The sequence below is a fragment of the Pinus tabuliformis genome, chromosome 3_2, assembly GCF_031772625.1.
Source record: "Pinus tabuliformis cultivar Carrire ecotype Pingquan chromosome 3_2, CPIR1, whole genome shotgun sequence".
NCBI lineage: Eukaryota > Viridiplantae > Streptophyta > Pinopsida > Pinales > Pinaceae > Pinus > Pinus tabuliformis.
Window position 1 is genome coordinate 454,398,172 of NC_142302.1, and position 19,645 is coordinate 454,417,816.

Sequence of the window (19,645 nt, forward strand, 5' to 3'; positions counted from 1 at the left end):
TTCAAATTATGAGTAGAATCTCTTAAGGACATGAAAGATTCATTGTACAATCCTATATAATTATTTTGATTAAATAATAATAATAATAATATAAATTAAAATTATGTTTTATCATTAACTATGATTTTAAACTTACTTTCAGTATTAAACAACCACTAAATTTTGATGAATAAATGTGATTTAGTACAAATTAAATTCAAATTAAAACTTTTTTACTATGAATTTAAAACACATTTTAGTCTTATGCGACCATTAAAATTTTATGAATAAATGTGACTTTAGAAAGAAATAATTCAAATTAAAACTTTACATGTACAATTTACAAAATTCCTCCTCCCCTTTGGTTACAACATTCCTATTGAAAAATTGGGTAGCTTCATAGTCACTAACAACCTGCATACATTACATAAAATTCATTAATATCAATTCAAATAAAAAAAATGGAAAAAAAAAATGAATATTTAAAAAGATTAAACTTACATATTTTGCATCAAGTTGGTGTGTTGTGCTTGAATGGATTGATATATAAAAATAGATTACACCTCCCTAGAATTCCATAATGATTTCCTCAAGCCTTTAAATAAGCTTCATCATGACAAATACAATGGGTTGTCAAAAGGTGGAGCCCAAAATCTGCCCATGGTAAATTACTATTTTATTTTACTTCTTTTATTGAGTCAAAATGTTTACTTAACAAATCCATTACAACTAATTATTATTTTTTTAGAAAAACTATTTTTTACTTTATCCCCCAAAAAAATATATTAGAATTCTTTATTATTTTAAAGATTTACTAGACTCTGGATTAACATTCCAATTTTAAAAGACACTCCAATTTTAAAACTTATATTTTAAAAATTCCTTTAAAGACGGTTAATAAAGTGAAATATAGGTAAATGCTCATCAAATTTAACCACTAATCTAAGCGACAAAGATAATTAATATTCTAGTTCACATATTGAAATAAATAATAAATATTTATTTAAAAAAATAAAAAATAAGAAATAAGAAACATTCATTTGTTTATTTATTTTAAATAAATAATAAATCTTTATTTTAAATATTTTTTTGGTAAATGGTCAACATATTTCCTTTAAGGTTTAAAGTCATCTTTTAACATATTAGTTAGGGGAGTTGAATCTAAGTGATTGCGGGGATGATAATTATCATTCGAGTATTAGTATTAGTCTAAAGGGTTAGCTCAATTCTTGGAGTTTTAGTCTTTGAATTTTTTTTTCCATTGAGAGGTCATGAGTTCAATTCTCTGGACACATGCTCAACACTTGAGCTGACTAGGATAATGATCATTACAAATGGCATATTTAAATGAACATAAATATTGAAATATTCATTAAATGAACATAAATATTGAAATATTCATTGAGCTGAGAGACTCATTCTACAACTCTATGTGAAGGTGATGTGTAAGCTCAACTTGGAGTTGACACATTCCCTTCTTAAAATAAAATAAAATAAAATATTTTCTCAATAGAAAGCAATGTCCCCTATAATGCAAAAGAAAAAAGAATATGCTATGCATTCTTAATTAGTTATCCATATAACCTTATATAACTTCATGATGATGATGATGATGGTGGTGGTTAACGTCAACTGAGACCAAACTTTGGTCTATCGGACCTAAAGAAATGAATTATTTAGTTTGATTTAAGATTTTATTCCTATGCTCAAAAATCTTGGAGAGAAGCCTTCTGAGCTCACAATAATTTTGACATCGTAAAAGGCTAGGAAGGTCAGTATTGCAACAAAGATTTTGAAACTAAGATCTAATGTGGTTGTACATGGGGCACTCTAAGAGGAAGTGAGTTTCATCCTCGATGTTCATATTCTCATAGAGATGGCAGGACCTTTCCATCCATGGTGTTTTAGGAACTGCCCAACGACTCATTTCACTATGGAGCTCATGAGAGTTTGTTCTAATCTTGGCTATATTAATTTTATTCTTTGAGCTAGTTAAAACAGAGAGATACTTTTGATCTTCTAGGGTGGGGTTGATGACCTCCTTATAATATCTTAATTTTCTTTTAGCTGCTAAATCTTTCTCACACCACATTTTTTCTTTGAACTTAGAAGTAACAATATTTTTAATGTTATTAATGTTTTGCAATGCAACATTCTCGTTGATCTCCCAGTGGTTTAACCATGCCCTAGTGTCTTTATACTAGCCTCGCTTGAGCCTTAGGTCGTTTTGGTTAGAATTTAAAGCTAGTTTAGGAAGTGTATGGTCTCCTATGTTATTGAGTTTGTGCTTGTACAATAGAAGCTTAGTCATAACTAGGCTCTCGATAGGGGAAAGACCCACTTCTATAAGTAGAATATGATAGGGTGTGTTGCTTTTAATTTTGAAGTTATATGTTATAAAACACTTCTGGATTTGCCCAATATTTCTCCAGGATTCTCTAAAGATGCTACAACCCCAAACCTCACATCCATATAAGATAACTGGAGTGACTAAAGTTTCAAAGAGGAACTTCTTTCTATCCCACATTACGAGGTTTGCCATTTTACAATTATATTCAAGACCAAAATAAGCTTTCCACACACCATTTATCCTTTTCTCAATGCTATAGTTCTAGTTGAGCTTGTGATAAATATCAATTCCTAGGTACTTGTAGGAAGAGACTTCCTCCAAGTTACTATTGTCATACATAAAATTAGCGTAAGTGTACTTCTTGGATTTGATAATCATAACTTTTATTTTGTCAGTATTAAAAATCATACCCATGGTAAAGCATAAATCCTTAAGAAGTCTAAGTTTCTTATCAAGATCAAATGGGCACCTTATGAGAACAACAACATAGATGGGTTCATTCCCAGGAGTCCCTCCCAAAAGGAAGGGATTCCTCTCTTCGGGGTAAGAGGATGCAGAAGCAAATGTATCACATCGCTAGAAGGATGACGACTATCCTAGCTAAGATCGTGCCAACACATCCCGCTTCCTCTAAACAATCTTCTAGCTTGTCGATATAAATGCCAAATAGGGTAGGGGAGAGGGGGAAACCTTGTTTAACTCCGATATTACACTTAATATCTTTCGACCACCCCTCATTGATCTTTAAATTGGCAATTGCATTCTCATATAACCTTATAGCGGAAGCTCTCAACTCAAAAGGAACCTTTAGCTCTTCTAATCTATTCCAAAGGTTGTTTCTAGGAACTTTATCGAAAGCCTTTCTAAAGTCCACAAAGAAGCAAAAGAGATTGGATTTACCATTGCGGCATTCCTCCACAATGATCGTAAGAGTAACGAGGTGGTCCATTGTTGAGTGTTGTCTTCTAAAACCCACTTGGCCTTTAGCCCACTTACCTTCACTTTCAAGCTATATGCTCAACTTATTTTCCAAAATAATACCATATAACTTGGCTAGGAGAGGGCTGATCATAATTGTTCGACAATTAGAGGGGTTGTTTGTATCCCCACTTTTAAAAATAGGGGTAATGAGGCTTTGAGTCCATGGTTTAGGGAAACCTTGCTTGACCACTTGATTGAAAAGCTTGTGGATGTGGGGGATGAGGACAAGATCTCCAATTTTTAGGATTTCTGCCTAGTAACCTTCAATGTCCTTAGTTTTCCCATTAGCCAAATGATTAATCCCAAAATCAATGTCTTCTAATGAGAAAAATTATTTTTTAGTGAGCAGGGTTTCAAAGTTATCCATGACATTTGGAGATTTATAAAGCTTTTTAAGATAGGAATTCCAGTCGTGTAAAGCAATTTTATTATTATCTTTAGTTTTCCTAGTTAGAATTTTCCTCCAGAATTTCTTAGAAGCTACCTTAGAGAGGTGTAAGATATTCTCTTGTCTTTTACGAATATATTGCCTTTTTTTCCTTTTAGTTAGGGCTTTGTATATTTTTATCTTGTCAATTTTAAGAGATTCATCAACAGCTTCCTTAATTGCTCTCCTCGTACTTTTACAATCTTTGCCATACCATGGATTGGTTTTGCTATTTATTTTATTACTTGAAACTTAAATTGAGAACTTGTTAATAGAATATGAGAGGGTTGTAGTAAAATTATGATAGAGTTCTTCTATGTTGTCTATGCTAGATAAAGGAATCAAATTATTTTTTAATTCATTTAGAAAGAGATCTTTTTATTTCGATCAAAGATTAAGCTCTTTTGGCTATAAGTATTATCTTCTATGGGATCCCTATGCATGACAAAATTTAGAGTTATAAGTAAAGGCCTATGATCAAAGTCAGGCTTGTGGTTGTTTAAGATGTCAAAAGTTATTATTTCATTGTATAAAGGGATATCAGAGATAACATAGTCTACCACACTACTACCAAGCCCATGGATGCAGGTAATTTGGCTAGAATTGGACCACCTCTTTAGACCATTGCAAATTATGAGATCCTGAGCACTACAAAGCTTGACTAGCTCTGACCCAAACAAATTCTCCCCACGGTCTTCAGGGATCCTTTTGTACCGGCTAGCCAGAGGAAGATCTTCGTCTAACCAAAGAGGATTAGGGTTATAATGATTGCTTAGAAGGATATCTTGGTTGCTTGAAGTTCGAGCATTAAAGTCACCCATTAAAAGGATATTACCTTCATTCCTTAGGCTAGAAATATCATTCTCTAAACCATTGTGTTATAGAAATTTTTGGGCACTGCAACCCCAAGCATAAAATGTCCATAAATCAAGGGCTCCTAAGTCACTAAAAGTGTTGTTCTAACCCCTAAAGGAACAAGGTCAACTGATTACAGCTTCTCCCAAAAGTTCTCCATGAAAAACCACTCTGAACTGGTCAAAACAGGATCATTTCACCTGCTCCATAGGCAAAGTGCGTTGCATCTCACCTAAGTACACTCTGTGGGTGCGTTGCATTTCAAAAATCCCTTCTATGGGGTGCGATGGGCGAGAAGTGACAAATGGCAGTGTCAATCCGCGAGGTGGAGAGGCATGGAATCTTCTAGAAACTTCTCCTGTGACACTTGCCTCTCTGAATTCGACCAAGGATGAGTAAGAGATCATCAATCTCCAAGTGGAAGCATGAACTATCAGAGGGAAGAAACTAATCAAATCACAAGTTGACTCATCTCCCTTACAGATATCTATATATGGATCCCTCATCCTAGAGATCCAGAGGCTGGAATTTTGCATCTTGTAAGGAATTGTTGTTGGTTTCTTGAGACAACATCATAGTGTTGGTTGATCTAACCTTTGTATGAGGTGAAGAAGGGCTTACTTGCTGAGAGGATGATGCTGGGTCAGAACAACTGGTAGTAACTCCCTTGTCTCTTTCTTGATTATCAATAAAAGCTATTCAAGTTTTCCCCCATACTCTTGTGTCATTTATGTTTTATGCATTTGTATGGTCAATTTACATATGATCCTAGATTGTTTATGATTATAGATCCATGTTCTTGCATAGTGTTATGCTACTCTGGTTCTACAGGTACTTTGTGAAGCTGGGTGTACAAGGAAGCAAGTAGCAAAGGACTATCAGAAGAGAGAGGAACCGAACTAGGAGCCAAGCGCAAGACAGAGGTTGGTCTCCTCTATTCTTCTCTCATCTATCTTTCATAAAGGAAAAACGAAAGTAGCTTTACTTTGTTTGTTTCTAAGGTAGCTACCACGCCTTAGTGGGATAAGCAGTTCTGTATAGACACTTTTACCTGTAACAAAATGGCGACTCCACTGGGGAGCGACTAGGTTGTTTGTTTATCTACCTTGTTGTTTATTTTATAAACTTACAGACGGAGCCTGAAGTCGAGCCAAGTAGCTTTCGAACTGCATTTTCCATGCGAATGAAAAGTAGATAAATGCCGCTTCAGTAAATCTCCGGGTTTTGTTTATGAATTAAACAACTGATTTACAAACTCTCTAATTGCCCTTGTGGTGGCTCTAGTAAGCTCCTTATATCTACCCCTGTTGTTGATTTACTGATTACCACTTGCTCGGCCAAAATCCCTGAACTGAACTGCAAACTGTGACCCGGAACCTAAGCAAAGTCTCGTCTCTGGCCCATCACAGTCTCTGTTCTGTGAATCTGAAATTCAGCGCACTTCTCGAGTGTAGTAGGTGCGCTGCATTTCAAGTTCACTGTGTTACAGGTGCGCTGATCAGACTAGGCATTGTTCCTCAGTTTTGGTTTCTGTGATTCATTCTTTTCAGTTCTATTGATGAATTTTGCTGCATGTAGTCAGTAAACCTCTGTTTGAAATTCATTTCCTTGCTGTTATTCTTCCTCCATTGTGCAAAGAACTGTAAATGTTTTTGTGTATTTGTTGAGTCATTTTCAGTTCTCCTTTGCAAAAAAGTAACGTAGTTGTACTGTCATTTCTAGATTTGAAAGTGTCGCAACTGTCGTTTTCAGTCGTAGAAGAGAGTTTGATTGCTCTTGATAGTTGATTACCCTGTTACTATTGTATTTGATCTAGATTTGTAGTTTTTCTAGTGTCGAAAGCAAGTATTCATTTCCAAATCACAAAGTGTTGTCGGTATCTTCATTTTTGATTTTGAAAAGAAACTTGTTAGTAATTGTCGCTTGAAAAGTAATTCATATTTGCACATTACCTTTCTTTTTATCATTCACATATTAAGAAGGCTGAAAACAAATACATGCATGTGCATTTGCATTTAGACTGTTTGATTGGTTTGATTTAGGACAGTGCATATAGCGTGTGCTCTTTACTCTTTGTGAAAGAATACTGTCTCTCTTTCCTTAGTAGCTAGGATTTTCATTGCACAAAGAAGATAAAAGACTATTTATCATCTTAGATTGCATTTTAGGAATTGTACATCTACATCACGCGATGAACCTGAAAGGAAAATTTCTTAAGCAAGACCAACTATAAAATAAATTTAATGAATCTAACAATGCTTTGGAACCTAATGCACAACATCTAGAAGTCCAGGCTAGAGACGTATTCCGGCGTCGTAAAGCCTGGTAACTGTTGTTCTCACTGTTGGTTGGGTGATTCCTCCACTTTGAGATGATAAGTGCCAGTATGGACTTGTGCTCCCACGTACCGTCGAGTATATTTTGGGAAACCACAATAGGCTTAATCCTTTATCCATAGGAAGCTGTGTCTGCCGCCCTATCAATCGCAATGCACTGAACACAACATTCGGGAAGATTGACTGCCGTACTGTAAAAAGTATTTTGCAGTTTTGCGATTGGTTTGGTAATCCCTCTACCTAGATTTCCAGAGTAGTCCCTCTCGTTCCTTTTCAGAATCCTTAACAGAAAAGGTCCATCTGAGCACTTGTCACTTCAGGCTCATTAAATATTGAAGGCGACTAGAGTCATCTTTTATTTTTTCTAGACTCTTAAAAATTGAAAAAACAAGTTGTGTCAAAGCATATAAAATTTATTGTAAACAGAATAATCATCACCCTTTCCTACGCTGATCTTAGGTTGAGAAAATGGAATCCACCAACCAAGGAATTCCCCTTCGAGGAAATCCTAGTCCCTTCTCCTCTTGGGGAGATGTTGGTGCACCCCATATGGCCACATTGTCGCTTCCAGGATTGACAATCGGCTTGCCCGTATGGCTCTTCTCAACCTCTGTCGTTCAGAACACTGCAATTCCTGAACAATCGAGTCAGAAACTAGATGAATCCAGAGTTACCCCCCAACCCTCTACTTCCTCCAATTCTTCCTCTCCTCCTTCCTCTTTGCTTGATGGGGCTGGTAAAGCCAAAAATCAAGTATCTGAGAAGAACAAGGAAAAGAAGAAGAAAGAAAAGAAGAATAAGGAGCCAAAAGCGAAAGGGGGCAACCAAGCATCGTCTAGCGAAAATCCACACACTACACCGACCAGGCCTAAATCGCCATGTGTCATTTGCAAAGGAGACCACTATCATAGAGATTGTCCCTGCATCCCTCAGATCTTAAGGGACAAGCATATGATTAAGCATATTCATTACAAAATTATACTCTATAATTCTAAAATTCATTAAATATGAATATTATTTAATTATGGATTAATATTAATATAATAGTAAAAAAATATTGAAAATATAAAACCACAATATTATATATTTAAAAAATAAAAAAATTAGATGGTATAATTAAATATTAATTTCACTATCTATAATTATTTAATACTATAGTTACTTAATAATAATAAATTAACTCTGAACAAAAAAAGGAATTGCACATCTTATTGTAAAATGGACCATTTTGTTGTTCCTCCATTTTTTGCTGTGATGAGAGCTCTTGAGGTCGCCCGCGCGCAGCCCTAGCTACTGTTGCAGCACTCAGAGATGCAACCTTGCTTCTCCTCAGCAGCCTTCAGTTGCTGAGGTTCGACTTCTTCTAGATCAGAGAGATCGTGCACCTCCCTGCAACAAGCAATTCACAGCTGCCCTCAACGACCTTCTGCTGCTGAGGCTCGAGAAAAATGGATCTGCCAGAGAACGAAGATCATCATTCAGCTCACCATCAGGAATCAAAAGAATCAACCAAAGCATTTTCCTCCCTCATTTCGGCAATGGGACCAGCTAAGAACAGACCAACAATCTCAAAGTTTGTTAAAAGAGTGGAAGAAATACCAGAGATATCTCTCCCTCCAGCTCTCTCCCTGGTAGAACGAGGATTAGTAGGGTAGTTCACGGGGTTGTGGCCATCACCGAGGACTATCCAAAAGTGGGTAGAATGAAACTGGTTGACTTCAATAAGTGGGAAGATCTCGATTAGGTTTTGCAGCATAGGATATTATACCTTTAATTTCGAAACCAAGGAGGATTGAGACTTGATTTTTAGGAATGGTTCGTATTTCATGGATACAAGGGGACAATATCTGAACAGATGGACCCTGGAATTTAATCCAGAAATGGATGTCCCAAGCGCTGTACCTATCTGGGTTAGATTGCCGCATCTCCCTCTCCACTGCTGGGGAGACGACTCAGTTAAAGCCATAGGAAATGTAGTGGGGAAGTACATCGATCGATGTGAGCCAAAGGAAAATATGCATGCATGCGCTCGAATATGTGTCGAAGTGGATCTAGGGAGAGGACTCCTGGAAGCTATCAAAATCAAAGTGGACCAGTGGATGCACATACAGTAGCTGGACTATGAGCAGATCCCCTTCAAATGCAAGGTATGTCATGAATATGGTCATTTCGCAAATAGATGTACAAAAAGAAAAGAAAATGAAAGCGAAAAAATGGAGGATCTGGAAAATAAATGGGAACAGGTCAAGAGGAAAAAAACTGTAAACAAGCAACCAATCCAATCTTCTTCGCAGCCCTCAACATCCACCGAAGCCTAGCCTCTCTCGCCAAATGTAGACCTTGCCACTGCAAACCCATTTGACCCATTGGATCTCTCTGCTCCCCCATTGCCCTGACCCAAATCTAGATCTAGATCTAGATATAGAACCCCTAACCCTTCTCCCCACTCCCTTAGAATCTCAAACCCCCATCCCTCTTCGCCCCCCTCAGTAGACAGAATCTTAACCAGAAAGCAAGCAAAGGAAGCATTCCCAAATACTGAAAATAAAAAAAAAGTTGGAAGGAAGACAAATAAGGAACTAAGGGATGAAGCAGCAACAAAAGAAATGGCTCTAGGAACGTAAAAACCTATGGATACTTTCTTAGGGAAGAGCATAGGGAACAATAAGAGGAGCCAACCCAAGAGGAAGGGCACCGTGTACCACCAAATAGGTAAATAATGATAATAGTCTCTTGGACTTGCAGAGAAATGGGGTCAACTATAAAGGAAAATGCAGCAAGAGATATATTAATAAATAAAAACCCAGATATTCTAATGATCCAGGAGACAAAGGCAGGCAATCAAGACACCAAAAATCTCAAAAAAAGGTTTAGAAAGTATGAAGGGGAAGCCATGCAGGCAATAGGAGCATCAGGAGGTATATGCACAATATGGAAAAAAGGAATATGGGAATTGATTCAAAAGAAGATAGATCAGCATTGGATAATAACGGACCTCAAGAAAATCAGTACAAGAGAGAGGTACAGGGTCATAAACATCTATGCCCCCAATCACTATAAGGACAAAGAACAGTGCTGGGCTACTTTGAAGGAAATCTTACAGGAAATCAAGCAGGGAAGGTGATTTTAGGAGGAGATTTAAATCTAGTAAGAAGTATTGAGGAAAACTTTGGAGGAAATTATCAAATGGACCCCTCTAGGAACTCTCTAGAAGAAATTATGGAGCAGCACAGCCTTTGGGACATCCCCCCAAATAACGGGAAATACACCTCGAACAATAAAAGAGTAGGTAAAAGTAATATCAAAGAAAGGCTGGACAGGATATTAATTCAGGAATGTAAAGCAGTAGAATACAACTCTATAAATTCAAAAATCATCCACACCACTGCATCAGATCATAAACTAGTTTTAATAGCTTTGGATAAACTGGAGAACTAGGGCCCTCTCCCCTTTAGATACAGCTCAACTTGGGACATCAGCATAGAAATCAGCAAGTTAGTAAAAACAGTATTGGAACCAAGAGTAGTAGGTTCAACTCATTACATATGGGAGACAAAAATTAAAAATTTAAGAGCCAAGTTAAAAGAATGGGCAAGAATAGAGGAACAAAAAAAAAGAAAAGAAAAAAGATCTCCAATAGAAAATGAACAACATGCAAATGGAGAAAGAGGGCAAAGAGGAAAGCAGGCAGGACTTTTTAAAAGAGAGAGAAATCTTTTGGGAAATTTACAGTGAAAACAGGAAGAAGAAGAAGAGGCCATATTGAAGTCCAAGAGTTTATGGCTCAAGGCAGGTGACAAGAACACATCCTTTTTCTATAATTCTATGAATATTAGAAGAGCTCGAAAAGGGATAGAAAAGATCCAAGTGGAAAATCAAGAAATTAAAGGAGCAAAAGAAATAATAAAAGCAGCCTACATGCATTTCAAAGATCTACTGTCAGCCACAAAAGACACGGCTGAGTATGAAGAACTTTTGCAGCACACAAAAAAGAAAATTAGAAGAAAACAAAACACAGATTTGTGCAAAGATCCAATAGAGGAAGAGATAGTGGAGGCCATATGGAGTCTACATTCGGATAAAGCACCAGGGCTAGACAGTTTCACCATAGATTTCTTTAGAAATCACTGGTGTACAATCAGAAATGACTTCATAAGAATGGTGAAAAACATTTTCAAAAAAAAATGATGGGAGGCAACACAAAATCCTCTTATATGGCACTTGTCCCAAAAGAGGAAAATCCCATCACTTTCAATAGATTCAAGCCCATCTCTCTATGTAATTCCTTTTATAATGCAATAACCAAATTAGTGGCAAATAGAATCAGGAAAGTGCTGCCCCAAATCATATCTAAAAATCAAGGAGGGTTTGTGCCAAATCGGCAAATTGTTGACAATGTCATAATTGTCTAGAAAGTTGTCCATTCTAGTATCCAGAAGCAAGAGAAAGGCATGATAGTCAAACTAGACATGGAAAATGCCTTTGATAGGGTCAACCTCCCTTATCTCATGGTTGTCCTCCAGAAACTTGGCTTCTCAAAAGAAATTACAGCTGTGATTCAAGCATGCATATCCACTCCATGGATAGCCCCTCTCATAAATGGAAGACCCAGTGATTTCTTCCAAAGCACTAGAGGTCTTAGGAAAGGTTGCCCTCTTTCCCCTTTTCTTTACATAAAAATGGTAGAGGCTTTAAGCAAAGCTCTGGAAGCCCAGAGGAAAGAAAGAGCTATAATAGGGCTAAGAATAGCAAAAGGAATAAAAACCATAAACCACTCCTTGTTTGCGGATGACACTCTGTTGATGGGAGGAGCATCAACAATAATAGCCAAAAGATTCAAAAAAACATTGGATAAATTACTATAGGTGTCAGGTGGGCTATTAAACAACACTAAATGCAGGATTTATGGCTGGAATGTTTCGCCTAGAATTATGCAAAGGATATCCCAAATCATGGAAATCCCAACACAAGAAAGATGGAGCCATTTTCTCTACGTGGGACTCCCAATCTCCAAAGAGAGCATGAAAGCAGAAATATGGACAAAACAAATTGAAAAAATGCAAGCTAAGATAAAGAATTGGGGAATGACATGGTTAAATATCGCTGGAAGGGTGATCCTAATTAAATCTCTCCTTGTAGCACTACTGATTTATCAATATGCTATAATCATGGCACTAGCAAGTGCCCACAAATAGATGGAGTTAATTATAAGAAGCTTTCTATGGCAAGGTGGGAAGCAGGAAAACAAGAAGTTCATCTTGGTCAAGTGGGATCAAGTAGTGTTACCATATGAAAAAGGAGGGCTATCTATTCTACTGCCCGGACTAATGAATGCAGCTCTTGGTATGAAAATAGTGTGGAGACTCATAACAGGTAAAGAAAGCTGGTGAAAGAAATCCTAATTAACAAATACATGGATGGATCCAAGGAAAATTTGTTGAAAGGAATCATCCCAATCAGACAAAGCTCTCAAGTATGGAAGCTAGCCAAAATAGTAATTTCATTAATGAAAAGCCACATCTCAAAAATTCCAGTTAACGGGAAAACCATTTTGATATGGGAGGACAAGGTCATGGGGAAAGGTCAAATCCAAAATATCTCGGAAGTTGAAGGCATTCAATAATGGCTAAAAGGAAATGGATTCAACACTCTTCATTCAATCTCACTATGGAACCATAAGGATTGGCAGGAGTGGAAAATTCCAGCCATACCAGTAAGCCTAGAAGGACAATGGACAAAAATCAAACAACATTTAAAAGGGGCATCTCCTATCCACTATGATGAGGAAGACAGCTACCTATGGGATCCAAACAATGGGTAGTACACAGTTAAATCTGGATATAATATCCTCCAAGAGCAGATTTATCACCAGGAATGGGACTCCTAGAAACTAGCCTGGAAAATAGAAAGCCTGCCAAAAATAAAAATTTTCATATGGACCTTGTTAAAAGGGAAGATTTTGACTGCAGAAAAAAAAGGGGGCATCTAAGGGCCATCAAGATTCCCTTTATGTCGGCAAGCGGAAGAAAACATACAACATCTATTCCAAGAGTCTGAATTCTCAAAGGAATGCTGGAAGCAGCTAATATAGCCATTGGAAATTAACTTAATCTTCAAAAAACCATTGTCGAAATTTCTCGGAACCCTTGAGAAAGCTTACCCTTAGGTAACAAAGAAGAAAGCCATGATTATATGAATATGGAAATGTATACCAATAGTGCTATGTTGGCAAATTTGGTTGGCTCAAGATAGGAGCATTTTCAAAAATCAAAGCCCAAGAATTGGGAAAACACTATCCAAAACTTGTGGAATGACTTCCAAAATTCTCAACACAAAAGGAACTGCACCAAAATATTATAGCATTCTCCAACAAGAGGAAAGGGATTGGCTTAGCAAGGCCATAATAGACAACAATGGGTAGAAAGGTCAGAAAAAAGAAAATACAAAAAAAAATGGAAATTAAGAATGACGGAAGAGGAGTTGGAAAGCTGGAAGAAAACTTAGAATAGACACTATATGTATTTTGATGGAGCCTTAAAGAACAATCTGGGAAAAGCAGGAGCTAGTGGAATAATTTATGATCCAAACGGGGAAAAAATAACCACTTATGAGTGGGGATTGGGACAAATGTCAAATAATCAAGCGGAAGCATACAATTTACTGATGGGAATAAGGCTGATTCAAAAAAAAGGAATTCAAAATCCTATAATCATAGGAGACTCAGCCATCATAGTTGAGATAATGGCTCGAAACAGGAACCCAAACAACAAGTTTATGAGTTGAATCATCCAAAGAACTAGAAGGAATTTAGCAGGATCCGGAAATGTAATCTTCAAACATGTCTTGAGGATGCATAATAAGCAAGCGGATCATCATGCAAATCAAGCTGTGGAGAAGGAAGAAGGAATTGTCAGAGAGAATCAAGAGGAATACTATCTCAGCGTGCCATAACTCCCATCAAAAAATGACAAGAATGAAGTTTTGGTATACAATAGGACAACGTAGAAGGAGTAAAGAGAAACATCAAGGAATAGAATGTACAACGCAACAAGGAATCCACAACCATTGGGAAATCCAAAAAAACTCAGACAGTCAAAGGAAAAATCATGACAGCGATGAATAGCACATGAAAGATGTTAGTGATGGTAGCCCGGATCACAAGTTTCATGAGAAAAGCAGAGGCACTGGGAAAAATTGAGGCAGAAAATCTAGGGAGGAAGATTGCAATCAAGTAGAATCCTCCAATTGCAGGCTCAACGAAGGTGGAATGGGCTATAAAATAAGTGGACATCGCCAATCAAGGAAGGATCACACAGGCTCAAGGGTCAGCAAGCAGCAACAAAAGGAAAGCTACAACAGAAAAAATAAGAATCAGGGAGATAAGTATAGCAAGAGGAAAGAGCAGTATAATCAAGAAGAGATCATGGCTCTGAAATCAAAGTGCAAGCATTTAGAGGAAGCAGTGGACTATTATAAAAGAAAAGCCACCTACAGACCGAAGGAACAACAGAGGAAGGAACAATAAAAGGATGAAGGAACAACAGTAGAAGGAACAACAACTAGAAGTAACAGTAGCAGAAGGAACAACGCCAGAAGGAACAAGCAAAAGGAATAGCAACAAAAGGAATAACAGCCAAAGTAACAGCAAGCCAAAGGAACAACAGGCCGAAGGAACAATAGGCCGAAGGAACAACAGCAAGGAACAACAAGTAGAATGAACACCAGAAGAAGGAACAACAATCAGAAGGAACAACAACATGAGGAACAATAGACGAAAGAACAATAGGCCAAAGGAATAGCAGGTCGATGGAACAACAACAAGGAACAAGAAGCAGAACGAACAACAACACAAGGAACAACAAACTTAAGGAGTAGCAAAATGAAAAACACAAGGAAAAGGCCACAAAATTTGCTCTCCAAGTTTACAAACCATAAATTTCTGTGAAATATGCTATGTAAATTTGTTTTCTTAGTTGGTCAATATGTTAAACAGTACTCTAGAATAGATAAAAAAAACTTCTAAAGTTTTGATACCAAGCACAGGAGAAAGGTCTGTGTGCCTATCTTACTGCTCAGTCTATCATACCAGAACAACGAAATGTAAAATAATCTTGCTCCAAAACCTCTTTTTGGTAATATAACAACTATCCAAACTTGTTAAAAAAATAAAATAAATTAACTTTGAACAACTAACACCAATTACTTAATAATAATAATAGAAGAAGATTGATTTTGAACAAATACAATTACTAAAAAATAATAATGAGAGGAAACAACCAAGAAATCTGAGAGAAGCATTGGCATCTCTACGATCTCAAATAAAAATAATGAACCAAGAATTTCATGATGGCAAAGAAGGGAGAACTAAAAAGACTGTGATGGCAGTCCAGTCGAAACCAGAGGCATCTAGTTAGAGGCCATCCATGCCAGAGCCAATCTATTGTACTGTGACAGAGTGAGGCAAAATCCAACATTCCCACGATAGACAAGGTTGAGAATAGATAGCCAGGGAATACATAATACCAAAAGCTGCAGATCATGGCAGTGAAGAAACACTTATCAAGAGACATCCCCCTTCCATGGTATTTCTCCTGCAGTAAGAATTGGTATAATGGAGAAGGATCTGTGTTTGACATGCAAGGTACTGCATGAGAAACACCATGGAAAGGGAGTGTCTCGTAATATGGTCTTCTTCACTGCCATGGTTTGCAGCTTCTGCTATGTATTCCCTGGTTATCTTTTCTCAACCCATTCTCAACTGCTGGACTAGATGTTTGTTTTGCATTTATGGTTATACTGCTACGTTGGATCTTGATGTTCAATGTTTTTGTATTAATTCTAATCTTGATGTTCAATGTTTCTGCATTCTGTTTTGCAAGTTAATATGTATAAATGCCATCTCACCATTGTGCACTCAATTCTGTTATATATTTAATTAAGGAAGCATAGTTTTTTCCACATTTATATATTTAATTAAGGAAGAAGAGCTTTTTCCACATTTGTTTTTATCATAGTTTTATTTTGCATAATAGACTAATAAGCATCCATTCTTTTTCTTGTTTTTAGGAAAATTTAATAGAAAGGCCATTCTTGCCAGCTCAACAACTGAGCCTTACTCCAAGAATGTGGAAAAAATTGAGCTAGTAGCCTTTGGCTACAAGAGATGTTTTAACTACAAAGAAGATTGATACAAGAAATTATTTAACTACAAAGAAGATTGATACAAGAGATGCTTTAACTACAAACAAGATTAAATGGGTAACCTCTGAATACAAGAGGTTCTTTTAACTTCAAGGACTCGAATAAAAGAGGCGCTTTTAACTCCAAAGACTCGACCAACTTTAGTAGCTTCCACTTATTAGAAAGAACTAGATTCAATACCACACATGTAAGGTACGAGATTTAACACAATTAATTCCTTATATTTAAAAGTTGATTGTTAATCATTACTTAAATATATTTCCTTTCTCCATGTTTAATCTCATCTATCCTTGGTAGACATATTTTTTATGTTTTGGAAATTGTGATACTGTATGGGTTCGTGTTTCATATTTTCATGATGATCATGTTTGGATAGTATGCCTAAGATTCCATGTGTACTCATGAAAGTAATCCTGAATAGTAGCGCTTCTTTTCATGTGGGTGGATGTTTGGTCTATGCTGCAAAATCATATCTTAAAGCCGATATTGTGGGATTGAAGTGGTATCATCGAGGAGAGCATTCAAGTAAGAAGAATGTATTGAAGAGGAACATATCATTGAAAAGAACATTGGAGTAATTTGTAGCGGTTACAACAACCCTCCAAAATTTTTCCTTAGCCTGTTTTGGAGCCTCCCTACCAACCTTCACAGTAGCTTGCCTTGCTTTGTCAAGTCCTCAAGCTTCAGTGTCTTTCTTGCTCAAAGGTAGTCTGTCAATCATAGTTTGATCTTTTCCCTTCAAAGGTTGCTCACCTGGACTTGGTCCAACTACAGGCTGAGCAGCTTCCCAGTGAAATTTGTGCATTTCTGGAGGTAAACCAACCTTCCCTCCAGGAATTGTGCAATTCCCTCTGGTAGCCTGCTGGGCTCTAGGATCGCGCAATCTTGCTACCCTCCCATCAGGATTTGCGCAATTTTTCCCATCAACAGGTTGTTCAGTCCAGGATTTGTGCAAATCTAGGCAGAAGTCAGTTGCTCAGCCCAGAAATTGCACAAATCTCCTCGGAAGCCAGCCCAGCTCCCAGCCAGAAATGCACATTTTTCTCCAGCAGTCAAGTAGTCTCTTGCATGTGCCGTTGAGTTGACCGGTTCCCTCTGAGACTGAGCAAACAGAATTGCATGCATAAATTGCTTCTCCCAAGGTAGCATGCAAAGGAATCCCTTGTTTCATGGATCTATGTTTAGCAGTCGGAAGTTACATGCAAGGAACAATTCAGAAATCTCCCTCCAAGTGTCACTTCCCCTAGATTTCTGGCATGCACGTCGCAATCGCTATGTTATCAAAACTCATCAACCGGACACCGCATAGCTCATTTCTCACATCAACCTTGTAGCTCTAACATCCCACATCACATCTAGGAGCAGTCAACACATTTAGCTCAACTGTTTTGGGGTAAGCTGGCTTCCCATGCCTTGTGCTGCATTTTTGTCGCTTTTTGGATTTTCACTTGTATGAGTACTGTTTGCTTGATTTCTTTGAATTCTTGCTTTCCTTTACAAGTATACTAGCTTGTCCTAGATATGTTTCAATTTTCATTGCTATCTCATTGATGTCACATGCATGAAACTGTTTTGCATGGATGTTCACCCAATCGGCAAACGACCTCACCCACATTCATGTTGATATATTTTCTCAATCCTCCATTCATGTTTTGCATGAACTGTTTATCACTTCTACTATCACTTAGTGTCTCCATGCATTTCATCGACTTACTTGCTTTCAGTTGCCTGTTGGCGAGTCGGCCCAACCTTGGCCCAGTCTCTGCTTTCACCAAGGCTACATTGCGTAATCTAGAGTAGGAAGGCTCACCTTCCTTTCCATATTTGTGCATTATGGCCCAACATAGGCCTCCTAGACTGAATTGCGCATTTTTGGAGGTTAGTGGCTACTTGGCCCAAACATTTACACAAATCTTTCCCTAGGCCAACTGTCTGTCCCAGCTGGAATTGCAGATTACACAATCCAAACAGCCAATGGCCCAATTGGATTGTGCATTTTGCAGTTCCAACAATCAGTCAGTCTCCCAGCAGCCCGGACTGTGCCTTGTGCATTCTTGGCAATCAGTCTCCCGACCTCTCGATCGAAATTGTGCAACCTTCATGATCATTCACCCAGGTATGTTGCAAGTCAGTTCTCATGTTCATTTTGGTTTTCGACTTACAGATTTCTTGCTATGAATGTTGCCATGTCTCTAGGTATCACAGGTGTTTATATGCCTCTTAGCAGTACAGGTACAATGGTTTCCAAGAGAGCAGAGATGAATACACCATCCAGAGGACACTTGGGGATGCAGTTGATCAAGTGTCCATGGACATACCTACTCATGAAGACATTAAGTTGTTCGTGGACTAGGACATCAAGCAACAACATCACAGTGAGAAAAAACATACCGAATGCAGCAAACATAGCAAATGAAGTGAACATAATGAATGCAAGAGGAAGTTTTTGACAACATAGAGGCAAAGAAAAGTTGCAAGATCAAGTAGATCCACTGATAATGAAAGCAAATTTGGAGACTTGAGCTATGAAGTGATGGTGTGACATGAAGATCATGCAAAGGCAGAAGATGGAACAAATAGGAGTTGCATGTGCTGAAGCAGCAACTCGGGAAAAACATGAAGCTGCATAGATATTCCAATGGGTTGCAACAAGAACAGGAATAGTAGTGGGTGCAACATGCACTCATAGATGAAACTGAGCCAGTACAAGTTAAGGATCCATCCCAATAGCTGACATAGAGAAAACACGGTGAGCAGTGTTGTTGATTGCATGCAAAGGATCTAGAAGCATGCATGTTGTTGAGTGCACGCTGAAATCCAATCCATTCAACACACTCAACAAGGCAAAGACAAGAAGCAAGTCCAATTGGGGCTGAACATGCACTTCAGCAAGTTGATGTGCATGACCACCAACACACACTTGAAGATCAGCACAGACATTATGCATCAGTGTGTTGTTGGTTCAACCGTACCTAAGAAGACCATGTGCATGTTAGCAGATGAGTTGGATGAAGGGGCCGAACCAATGCACCGGTTGCAATGAAGGCAAGAGTTCACTTCAGTAAGATGTCACCATGAGGTGCATGCACACCATCACGGATGACCAAGCTTGGCATCAACTCACCAACTTCACCATCACAAGCATGTCAAAGAGTTGGTCTCACCACAACGAACTGAGTGTCAGTGATGTCTTGCAAGGCTTGCTCAAGCCATTTTGTCTCACATGAGTACATGTGCATTGTAATGTTGAGTCATGTCAAGTGTAAGTCAAGTGTCAACAGTTGGATGTAACAGTCATAGAGTAGGTGAAGAGTCATGAGGGTAGTTGAACTGTCACAAAGGGGAATGTCAAGGGTCACCACACCCTTTTCTATAAGTAGTCCCTCATAACTCATTGTATAGGCTTTTGGTCAGCCAAGCTTCTACTAAGACTATCTTGAAGAAGGCTGGGATAGTATTGTAACGTGCTTTAGCTTCTCCACTGCACAGAGCTAGTACATCTCTTTGGAGGAGTAG

At 37.8% G+C, this 19,645-nt stretch overlaps 1 pseudogene; it reads right to left on the reverse strand.

The window, feature by feature from the left end:
* Positions 1-306: 306 nt before the first annotated feature.
* The window catches only part of LOC149181260 (DNA replication licensing factor MCM4-like), a 182,856-nt pseudogene continuing 163,517 nt past the window's right edge, over positions 307-19,645 (reverse strand).